At 36.4% G+C, this 12,470-nt stretch overlaps 1 long non-coding RNA gene across 2 annotated transcripts; it reads left to right on the top strand.

Moving 5' to 3' along the window:
* Positions 1-6,546: 6,546 nt before the first annotated feature.
* LOC116632916 lies at positions 6,547-11,274 on the top strand. Of its 2 annotated transcripts, none has more exons than XR_004299532.1 (3): positions 6,547-6,618; positions 7,216-7,357; positions 11,164-11,274. It is a non-coding gene; the product is annotated as an uncharacterized LOC116632916 (long non-coding RNA). The 2 variants fall into 2 exon arrangements; XR_004299531.1 differs by having other exon boundaries at positions 6,557-6,618; positions 7,219-7,357.
* The last annotated feature ends 1,196 nt before the right edge of the window (positions 11,275-12,470 follow it).

The following is a 12,470-nucleotide window of genomic DNA, read 5'->3' as shown; positions in this document are numbered from 1 at the left end:
GGTATGAATTTGCTCCAGCAGCTGTGCTATTGGTCAACACACTCCCTGCATTGGAGATCAGAGAGACATGTTTTAATGGCTGCCAAATGTCCCTAGACAAACTTTTGATTCTTTCTCACATCTGCTACTCTAAAAGTTCTCTAGTTTCCCCATTTTGGTCAGTGTTGGCTCAACTCTAGATCTACTCATCAGCTCCACCACTACCTACTCTATCATCTTGCTTTTGCCACCCCTAACATCTATTCTCCACAAAAAAGCTACTGTCCCTTTAGGAATCTAAATCAGCTCATGTCACCTGTCTGTTCAAATGCTGCCATGGCTTCCCATCTCATTGAAAATTTAGTCTGAATTCTCTAGCATAACCTTCAAACCTCTACATGATCTGATTCTCCAGCTAACTCTCTCATAGGATCATTTACCATTCTTTTTCATGCACTCTGCTCTTCCAAAAATATAAGCCCATTCTTGCCTCAGGGCCTTTGCACTTCCTGTTGCCCCCCCTTGGAATGCTCTTATCAAAGATATTCCTGGGGCTCACTTCTTTAGCATATCTGCTCAGATGTTACTGGATCAGAGCATCTGTCTCTGGCTAACTTATATTACTCCATTTTCTCCATAATATTCAATACCCTGTGTTATGTATTTATCATTTTTGTTTATTCTGTATTTCTTCTAATTACAATGTAAGCCTTACAAGGGCAAAGTCTTTATCTATTTTATTTATAGCTGTTTCCTTAGGGTCTGTCATGTAAGAGGTTTTCAATAAATATATGTTGAGTGAATGAATAAGTGCAGCTTTAAAATCTGCAAAATTTGGACTGTACTGAACATGTATTTGGTTTCATATTTTATAATCTACTTTTGCATAATATATCATGAACATTTTTGAATACCGTAAGCATTCTTCTACAGCATCGTATTTTATTTTAAGGCTGCAATTTATTGCATTTTATGGATGTGCCATAGTTTATTTGACCCCTATTATTTCCAATTTTTTGGCTATTATGTGAGTAATATTATAAGGAGCATCATTACCCTTCAACTGAATGGAGACTTGCTCACCATTCTATCCCAGGTGCCTGGCAAATACTTATTAACTGAGTGAAATGTATAAATAAATAGATAGAAAATATTTGACTCATTTTTATTATTTCCTAAGGTAAAAACTTAGAAGTTGAATTGTTAGTTTTACATATTCATTTTGTCAAGCCAATTAATATTGTAAAATTGTCCTCTCAGAAGGGGTCACTTTGTGTTTCTACTGGCAGATATGAGGGCCTGCTACTTTGTCAGCTCTGGACTCTAGACAGACTACAGGACATTAGAATAAATTAAAATTTCAACCTAATCAATTTCCCAATTTGATGACAAATATCTCATTTTAATTTACATTCTTTCATACTGGAGAAGTTACATTTTTATCATAGATTTATTGACTATTTGCACTGCTTCTTTAATGAATCTCCTTTTCTTGTCCCTTGATGTTTCAGACATGGTAAAAAGTATAGTTAGGAGGTCTGGTCCTGCCATTCACTAGCGGTTTGGTTTTCGTAAGTGACTTAGCTTCTCTGAACTTCTATTTCCTAACTGTAATGTGGGAAAAGTGATGGTGCCTGCCTTCTTGGGGCTCCACTGTGCAAATTGGCAAGGAATCTGGGCTGGAGTCAACCTCATGTGTATGGTACTCTCCTTACCTTTTGTATGTCCCAGGAGAGTTGTAAAGGAAGGAAAAAAAATTTCCTGGGGTTGTGGTAAGGAGTCAATGAGAAAAGTCATGTAGAGTGCATAGCACAGTGCCTGGTACAGAGTAAGCCCTAATAAAGGAGAGCGCCTATGGCTGTTACTTTATCTTTGTGTTCCACTGTGCTGTCTGGGGGAGGTAACCATATTTCACGTGTCTTTGGAATCCTGGGGCCTAACAGAGTGCCTGGGATACTAGTAAATATTAGTAATGCCTTAGCTGCTCAGTCAATGTTTGTTATAAAATGAAAGATTGTATAAACCTTTGGTAACAACGGGACCCTTGTCTTAGCTAATGTTTCTGTCTCTGATTCAGCTGCCTGTTTATCTAGCCTTAGAGAATCTGCCTCGATCTTCAAGGCTGCTTGTTTTCCTCCAAACTTTGACCTCGGGTCAGCCAAGTTACAGTGTAACAGTTTCATACTGCCAAGCAGAGTTTCAGACCCGAGTTTTCCTAGAGAGTTATGAGCTGCTGCTGCAGATGAGCTGTCTAAATGGAGAGTCAATAGAGATGTCATTTCATCTTTTTTTTTCTGTCTCAAAGGTATTTCATTACACATGGTTTCTCTAAAAATATCTTTACTATATTTTATTTAATCACTTTACTATATTTTATTTAATCACTATATTTTATTTAACCACTTGGGGGGAATACCCAGGAGAATACAGAATTGTATTTATCCATAAATAACCAGGAGAGGGCCTTCTTTAGAAGTAAAGTGCTCTAGGGGAGCTGATAACTGATGGCATTTTCTTTGCCTCTCCAGATATCCTTTAGAGAGATGCCCTAGAGAAATATATGATAAAGTATGAATAAGATGGAAAAAAAAAAACCCTAAAGACCCCAAATGTGCTTTGAAAAATAAGTCAGAGAGAGGACCTAAATTCATGAAATCAAATGTTCCATTAAAATATTTTCCTCTCCCTATTGCCATTACCCATTTAATTTCACTGTGGGCTGGTCTTTGGGGGTTTCTCAAGGTCTCAGTTTAATTTGAGACTCTGCTCTGGAACCAACTAGCAAAAAAGAAAGCTCAGTACAATGAATGTTCTGACTGAACTAATTATATTTATTGAGGCCGTGTTGAAATGGTGGTCAAGCTTCCTTTTGGGAAATACTTACTTGATGGGAGAGTTAACATTTATAGTTGACGTTCCTGAATTAACATAACTATGGCTGAAATCATTTTTCTTTTTTATCATTCTTTGCCATGCCTTACTTAATCACTAAATGCTGTCTGCTCTGAGCAACCTTGATAGATGAGGGAACACGCTAGTAAATAACAGATATATTTGTAGTGCTTGCCAAATAAAAAAGAAATGCATCTTTGCCATTGCAATGTAACTGGAACAGATGTGTGAATATTTTAAAACATGGTTGATGTTGTAAATTAAGATTTTGGTCATTAGAATAAATTAAAATTTCAACCTAGTCATTTTATGATGTGGTAGAAAACAGTGTCGTTCACATGGTGACCCTCTTGACAAGTCACCAACCATCTGGGGAAAAAACAAACACCCCTCTCCAATTAATTATTCAGATGCTTTAAAAAATATGCAATATAGAAACATTTTGTCTTCATGAAGAATAATAAATAAATTCAGTAATCAAGTAACATTTACTCTAACATAGAAAATATAAACTTGTACAATAGTACAGAAAATAATAGCACAAAAATGAACCTAAGTTGTTTGTTTTATTAATTAGCTGATTTATATGTAACATGCCTGGTTTCAAGAAAGTTTTAAGAGTGGGGCACCTGGGTGGCTCAGGTCGTGATCCCAGGGTCCTGGGATCGAGCCCCACATCAGGCTCCCTGCTCAGCTGAGAGACTGCTTCTCCCTCTCCCTCTGCTGCTCCCCCTGCTTGTGCTCTCTCTCTCTCTCCCTGTCAAATAAATAAATAAAATATTAAAAAAAAAGAGAAAGTTTTAAGAGTATACAACGGTACATTTAAACACCAAGATCAGATAGGCTTTTTAAAAGTGAAGAAATAGGGGTAAGAGGGAAAAGAGAATGTCTGGAAGTAACATGAAACTCCTGGTAAGGGGCATACATTAAAAGCGTGCTGTGCAGTTTTTTGTCGGAGGTGGGTTACAAACTGAGCACTAAACTCTCTAGTAGCCAAGTTGAGGGAAACATGGTTACTTACAGGATTCACAGTGTTTACAAGATGAAAATCAACGATGCTGCCCTGGAAAAGCGTGACTATTCCTGAAATTGAGCCCAGAGAGAATTTTCCCCAATTGATCCTCATGGGAGGATTATGGGTAATTAGGGAACAATATTTCACTTTCAGAAATGTCCTTGCATTAAATACAGGGAGTCGCTTCATAGAACATTTTCTTGTTATCCCTGGTATAGGCCAAAGGCGTCATGCTAATGCACAGGTACCCGACTTGCACGGTGCACCCACCGTGTGGTGAGAATGTAGCCGTGGGGCCCGGGGTCCTGAGGCCACCAGAGGTTGGGCTGTGTGTGGCGGGGAGAGATTCAGTTCTGCTTGTGAGGTGTGATCATGCAGCGCTTCCTAAAAGACAGGCTTAAAATGAGCACTGAAAGCAGAGTAGGAGCACCCCATGGAGACAGCCTGGTATGCTATTTTGTAACACCTCTACATGATAAAATATTCATTTTGCTTCCATTTTCTTTCATTAATTTAGGTAAATATTCCTTTAAAAATATTTATTTTTCTCTTTTTGAAATAAAAAAATACACAACTGTTTAAAACATTTAAAAAGATAGAAGTATAAAGCAGAAAATAAAAATCACCCAGAAATAAAAATGGCTAGTATATTTATATATTTTCTTCCAGGTTTTTGTTTGTACGTGATGTATGTACATATGCGTCTTTCAAAATTGAGATCATACTCTATGGATAATTTTGCATCCTTTTAAACATAACATTATTATCTTTCCCCCAAGTAATTAACATTTTTGGAAAACTTTAAATAGCTGCATCTTTATATACATTTCAGTTCACTGTAATCATTTAGTTGTTTCTATTTTTTCCTAATTGAAAGTGTGTTTCAGTAAATATTTTAATACATAATTGTTTGGATAATTGTTTGGATAACATCTAGAAAATTACACATTCTAGATGTGAATTATTGAGTTAAAGAATATAAATATTTTCCAATCATTTGATAACTAATTGAAGTTAAATTGAAGTGTTTCTACTTTAGTTAACATAAAACTTTGTTCTTACATATGTATATGTATTGACTTATTTATACTTGTATATTTGGGAGTTTATTTTATTCTTCTTTATTATGTTCAGTTAGCCAACATACAGTACATCATTAGTTTTTGATGTAGTGTTCAACGATTCATTAGTAATCAGAGGCATTTATTAGTAAAGCCAGATTTTTTTTTTACAGAATAGAAAGCCTACACAGTAGTCCTACCCCTTATCCATGGGGGATACATTCCAAGACCTCCAGTAGATGCCTGTAACGATGGATAATACCAAACCCTATAATATACTATGTTTTTTCTTATCCAGACATACCAACGATAGAATTTAATTTATAAATTAGGCACAGTAAGAGATTAACAACAATAACTAATAATAAAATAGAACAATTATAACAATATACTGTAATTGAATGGAGCACTGGGTGTTATACGCAAACAATGAATCATGGAACACTACATCAAAAAATAAATAAATGTACATTTATCCAAAAAAAAAAAAAGAAGAAGTTATAGGAATATAGTCTCTCTCTCTCTCTCAAAATTTTGTACTGTATTCACCCTTGTTTTTGTGATGATGTAAGATGATAAAATGCTTACATGATGATATGAAGTAGGGTACATGCTGTAGGCGGTGTGATGTAGAGTGAGTCTACTCAGGATACATCGGAAGGAGGATCATCTGCGCTCAGACAGTGGTTGACTGCAAGTAAACAGAATTGCAGAAAGCAACACGGCAGTAAGGGCAGGGACTGCTGTACACAGAACAGATGATTTGCCCCAAATTATGCAAAGTGTGTATGTGTTTTGCCTAGATTGAGTCATGCTTTGTTTTTTTCCTTCATTGTGCATGAGTAGACACTCCAGTGGCATTTTAAAAATTGCTTTCTTCTTACATGGAAATCATCAGATGGCTTGATGATTTGTTCTGATGTTAACTTTTTATTATTAATATCTTGTCTTCTAAATGGTAAAGCTATAGATGAATTATAAAGTCCCCCTTGGGGGAATAGAATTGCATAATGGAGATAGGAGTTTATCTGCATGATACATTTTCAAGGTGATCTAACAATAATCTCTTCCAAAACTGTCCTGAAAGGATCCTAGCACATATCAAGCACACTTGCTGAGTGGCAGTGATGCAGGAAGCTTCATTTGGCAAGGCCAGGTGGTGATAATCCTTATAAAAAGCAATGGTGAGGGCGCCTGGGTGGCTCAGATGGTTAAGCATCTGCCTTCGGCTCAGGTCATGATCCCAGGGTCCTGGGATCGAGTTCCGCATCGGGCTCCCTGCTCAGCAGGGAGCCTGCTTCTCCCTCTGCCTCTCTCTCTGTCTCTTATGAATAAATAAATAAAATCTTTAAAAAAAAAAGCAATAGTGAAATAAGGAAGATGAATGGTTCAGCTAAATACACATTTTCATTTCAAACATTGCATGATCACAGCAAATTCCCTTGCACTAATATATCTCATGGAATTCCACAAATTTTATTTCAGTTTTGACATGAAGGCACATATTGAAAGAAACATTTTGGTCCTTGGACATAATCAAAACTTATGAAATAGCAATGCCCTGAAGTCTGCCTATAATGCTTTTCTTGGTTCTTCACAGGGGATCCTCCTCCTGGTTCTCCAGGACATGAATATGCTCTACCTAAGAATTCTGCTCAAGAGTCAAGAGAGGTAATTAGTACAGTTCACTTCTGTGCTGTTGATCATGAAAGGCTTTGAAAGTGGGAATATTAAATGTTTTTTGGGGAAAGTAGGGCTGTGGATGAGGACTCAGACCTTATATGTAAAACTGTGAATCAAAAGAGTCTTGATCCATCAGAAATTTATCACCTTGAAATAAAACATGTTGCCATCCACAGAATTTGGAATATAATCACTTTCAATTTGAGCAGTACAGTTTATCTTTTAGTCTTCTATGCAAATTTATTCCAGTCAGACAAGGGGGAGGGTCTATTATCTGTGCAAATGTAATTGTAGTAATACATTTTCAATAGTTTATTAACACTTAATAAAACAATCAGCCTATGAGGAAATAAAAATCCATCTGGAATATCTCTTTGATCATGTATAAATGATATTAAAATACAATATTTCTCCAAATGCAAACTTATTGGACAGCTTCCCACAGGGAATTTACAGCCCAGTGATTTCAGTGCGTGAACTCATTAGAGCATGGCTCATTACCTACTGCGCAGTGGAAAAGCCAGCTACAAACATCCGTGTTCTGAGTCCACTACGAGCAGAGTTTTGGTCTGATTGTCTTTACAGCAGAGGTTGTTTGTGAACCTGGTGATCTGAACTCAATGAACTGCTAGTCTGTTCCTGTCTCTTCAGGGAGCTGTGTGTTAGAATTATGTGAGGCCCACCTGTTCATGCTTCAGGTCTGCTTTGACAATTAATGCCAATGCATGTGAGTTGATGTTTTACCTGGTTCTTAAGAAGTATGCTTTGTCCTCTCTCAGTGAGTTCCACTTTCTCCAGTAAAGCCTGGGATTTCATATCCAGGCAAATCCATACATATATTTTAATTTTGTTTGGGATGTACATTGATCCTTTTTGTGGGAGTCAAGCCACTGTTTTATTTGCAAGAAGAAGCTTTTGTTTGAAAAAACAAATCCTCTGTTTTAAGGAGGCATACACAAGATCTTGTTGTTTTTAAATAATTTAGAATCTTTTAATGTCATTTTCTACTTTTTGCTTTGGTGCATCCTTGTTATTTTGCATTTATTGCTATTCTCAAAAGTCATAAAAATTAACATAAATTTTCTAAGTATGTATAATCTATTCAGAGTTTGCTGGGCATTGGAAGGCAGGTTGCTTCCTTTAGAGAGCTGGTGATTTAGTTAACGGGGGTAAAAAAGGATAACGTATGTATATCCACAATACTAACTAGAAACTCATCTATAATCAAATACTGAATTATGTATACACTTTAAGTATTGTGAGAGTTTAGAGATTGTTAGTGGGTGGAGCAGACTGGAAAGAACACAGTGTGTGGGGTGAAGAGACTGGTTGATCAGATTGGGATGAGAATGGCAGGCGTGCACATTAGGTGGGAAATACACGTAGAGTTGGTGAGGCCTTCAGTGCCAGGGTCAAAGAGTTTGGTTTTGATTTTAAAATAGTAGGAATATATTATAGTTTCTGAATTAGGGAGATGATATTATGGTTTTAGAAAGATTTATATGCCGGTGTTGTGTAGACATAATTTATAGAGGGAAAATGTAAAGGCAGAGTGAAATTTAAAAAATCATCACTCATCTATCTAAGGGTCTTTCTAAGGTGTCCTAATATGCCATTTGGTTTACTGTATAATCAGTTTTATTTAGGGTAAAGGTATTAATTAAACTTGGATATTTCAGAGTCTGAGGACTGGACTTATTGCTTCAATTACTGCTTGAAGTTGTCTATAATAATTGCCAGAGTTGATCTATAATACTCTGCACTTATCAACTTAACATCATATTTGTGATTTTACCAGTATTTATTATTTTAAAGACTCTTAGATGGCTTACACTTGCTTTAAGAGTGAATTTCGAGAAATTTCTGGAATCGTTAAGAAACTAAGTCAGAATAGGCTAAGTTTGCTGAAGTAACAACTGCCAAATCTCATTGGCTCAACACCATAAACGTGTATTTCTGGTAAATGTTTGCTTATGCTAAATGTCTACTGTGAGTCATTGCAGTGACTGTGGTCACTTGGAGCCCTTATCTCAAGATGTTCTCCCATGATTGCCAAGGCTGGAAAAAAAGGAACTTGGCAAATTATGTACTGTTTCTTAAGGCTAGAGGGACACATGTAATTTTCAGTCCCATTTGGTTGGCCAAAGTAAATGACCTGGAGATGCCTAACTTCAAAGTAGTCAGGGCGTGCTATGCTATCATATGCTCAAAATAGGGGAAAACAGGGTGTGTGTGAACATCTCTAATGACCACCACAGGGATATAGCCCCTTTTCAAAGCACTCATGAGCATAGGTCTAGAAAGAATAATATCTTTCAAATGAAATTATTCTACTGAGAGTTATTTCATCCACTGCTTAGGTGTATAGGCCCAGAGCAAATTAGAATTTTAATATAAATGGACAAGGTGACCCACAACATGACCAGAATATGATTCCCTATTATGAATTGGTAAGTGTGAGGAGAGATTGTAAAAACTCTTGTTATGGAAGTTCAGGATTAGATTCATACTTGTGTTCTGTACATTTTAAATGTAAGTGGTGAAACAATTTGTATAATGTATAAATAATCATAAATATTTATTACATAAATACATGCTATTTATGCCTATGTACATAGACTCACATATTACTTAGTTAACAACTGAAGGATGAGTGATCAATGGTGGTGGCTCATGGTGACTATGGATCTCTATATAGTTAGCATATACTCTGGATGACTTCTGAGAGCACAGCATGTAGATTTTTAAAGTTTTAAGTTAGGGGGCGCCCGGGAGGCTCAGTTGGTTAAGCATCTGCCTTCCGCTTGGATCATGATCCCAGGGTGCTGGGATCAAGCCCCAAGTTGGGCTCCCTGCTCAGCAGGGAGCCTGCTTCTCCCTCTCCTCCCTGCTCTTGCTCTCTGTCACTATCTCTGTCTCTCTCTCTCTCAAATAAATAAATAAAATCTTTTAAAAAAGTAAAGTTTTAAGTTAGAGTATTAGAGTATTAGAATATTAGAATACGAAGCACATTTAAATTTATGTGCAACATATGATTTACCACTCTTATATAACATTTAAATTTTATCTGCTGTATCTTGAAATTTCAAATTCCATGAGAAAGAATTTTATTTAATGAAATTAGTGTGGTCCATAAGGGCTGGCTCAGAAAACAATCCCAGTGGTAGACTATAGGCTCTACATATTCAGCCACATCCCTCTCTGGTAATGTCAGTCCCTGGATCTCCAGTCAGTGTTGTGTGCTTCAATTCTCTGCTTCCTTAGGAGTAGCTCCTTCCCCAGAAGCTCTTTGAAATCTTCTGGGAATACATGCAGTGCATTAGATCGTGCTTCTGCTAATGGGTATGAAGAAGTATAAACTTGTGATTTTAGCAATTGTTTGCATATGCCAAGATATTATAAAATAGGACTTATTTCTTTGATATGATTTGGGTAGCCTTAAGATGTATACTTACATTTTAGATTTCAGGAGTTGAGGTTAAAGTTGCTAAGAACTATTGCTGGGAGTGGAAGGGATGGCCCTTCAAGATGGTGCAAAGAAGTAGCAATTGTGTTGTTATTGTTCTAATGTCAGTACGTTGATATTAATAACACTAATCTCAGTATGAGTCATTCTATTTTGTTAACAGTAATTATATTGGTGATGTTTATAATAGTTATGAGTTAATAGATGGTAATTATATTGTCTATTGTATAAAAAATAAATATTAAAAGATAATTTTATGTCAAGTTTCAGAAGGCAACTGAAATATAAAATTGTGGGTTAATAGTTATTAAGGTTATAAAATAAAGGGTGTTTGAATGGGTAATAGATCTGATTTCAGCTTCCCTGTTTAACCTGACTAAAAATGATTTTCAGATACTGAGTAATCAGTGGGAACAAAAATATCCTAGGGCTCTTAAAAGTTGCAAAACATCAATGGCACCAGAAAAGGTTTTATGTTATTGGTAACATGTCAGTGTTGTATTTGAGCTGATGAACTCAGATGTTAGATGTTGAAGTATGCCTCTGTTACCTAGACTTTTCAGATTCTTCATAAAGGACACAGGAAAATGATACTTTTCAGAATTGTTTAACCAACTTGAAATCAGGTGTGTTCTGTATGCTTTTACAAGAACTATTAGTAATGACCACCAAATAATATATATTTCTGCATATGTATGTGTGCATAAGGATGAAATGTTTTCAATCAATTTATGTTAAGACCAGAATTGGTTTCATCCTTGGGGTTTTATACTACAAAATATATGTTTGTTTTGATAGCTTTTTAAAAAAAAGATGTTATTTATTTATTTGTCAGAGAGAGAGAGCACAAGCAGGGAGAGTGGCAGGCAGAGGGAGAAGCAGGCTCCCTGCTGAGCAAGGAGCCGGATGCACAACTCGATCCCAGGACCCTGGGATCGTGACCTGAGCTGAAGGCAGATGCTTAAACGACTGAGCCACCCAGGCGTCCCTGTTTTGATAGCTTTCATGTGGCCTTCACAGTATGGTCTTCTACCAAGCCTTTTTTTTTTTTTTCTTCTTCTTTCTAGTTTACCATCATGGGGACTCATTTAAAGGGGTCTCCTACTGATGATCTCAGCTCTTGCCCTCCACTTATTCCCCTTTCCAGATTTCTTTCATCCTTCTACGATACAAGGTTTTTCTGGTAAGTTGCTTTATTTTCATTCTCTCAATTCACTGATGTTACTTAGAAGAAGACAATTCAGTGTATGTTGATGAGGGAGTGGGTGGGGCACAGAAGCCTACGCATGTCTTGGTGCTCACAATAGGGTTTCTGTACTATCTCGTCATATACATACATAAAAACGGGATAGGTAAGGAAGAGAGGTGTTAAAATAACTAGATTAAGCCCAAGACAAAGTTACTCATGCTAAACCCCATGTCAGTTACCCAAAACATTTTGCTCAGCTCTTGTAGAAAAGGAAGGCCTAGGGCAACTGGTCAGCGCTTGCCTGTTCAACACGAGTTACCTGACCTGGCTCCAAAACTTTCCTTTGCTTTATATAAAGAACATTACCCTGCTTTAACAAATCAGCACATGCCAAAGTATAACTTCCTTGTTCCTGCTCACTTTGGTCTATAAAAATCTCTCGCCTTGTACAGCTCTGAAGTGCTCCTTTCTATCTGCTAGATTGGATGCTGCCTGATGAATCATTGAATAAAAGCCTATAAAATCAGTAAATTGTGAAAAAACTTTCTTTTAATGGAAGCAAGGCCTTGGAAGCATTGTAGGTGGAGTGGGGGCAACCAAGGACATGGAAGTGAAATCGAGATGGTCCACAATGACAGTAGACTAGGTCACACCTCTTTTCTGTATGTTGCTGTTTAAGGAAATACACATATATTAAGGCTGAGTCTACTTGCATTCAAGCAAATATTGAGGCACTTATGTAGATAATTTAAACCAAAAAGAAAAAATTCTTCCCATTTACTTGAATTTTCTAGATAGTACATGCAAACATGTATTTTAGATCATGAATTATGCAGAAAATTTCTTCAATTTATTATTATATTTTTTTTCCCTGAGCTTTTCACAAATACAACTTGTGAGTGAAATATAAAAGGAATAGAAATGTGTGTCAGAGATTTAGATTTCTTTTAGATTTATGTCTGATTATTTGAGCTCACACCTAATTTCCTCTGGAAATATCATGGTTTTGTATATTCCCTGCATACATCGCTGTTTACTTTCTTTGGCACAATGTCTGATATTTGTACACTTTGGGAACCCCCCTTCATACTTAAGAAGATCACTGGTCAATCTAAAAAGAGATAGTATTTATAATCTTTGACATTTTTCGTCTAAACTTTAAGCTTTTTCTTTTATAGTAGTATC

The sequence above is a fragment of the Phoca vitulina genome, unplaced genomic scaffold (genome assembly GCF_004348235.1).
Source record: "Phoca vitulina isolate PV1807 unplaced genomic scaffold, GSC_HSeal_1.0 scaffold7, whole genome shotgun sequence".
Classification (NCBI taxonomy): Eukaryota; Metazoa; Chordata; class Mammalia; order Carnivora; family Phocidae; genus Phoca; species Phoca vitulina.
The sequence above is the reverse complement of the archived record's forward strand: the minus strand, read 5'-3'. Positions and strand labels throughout refer to the sequence as shown.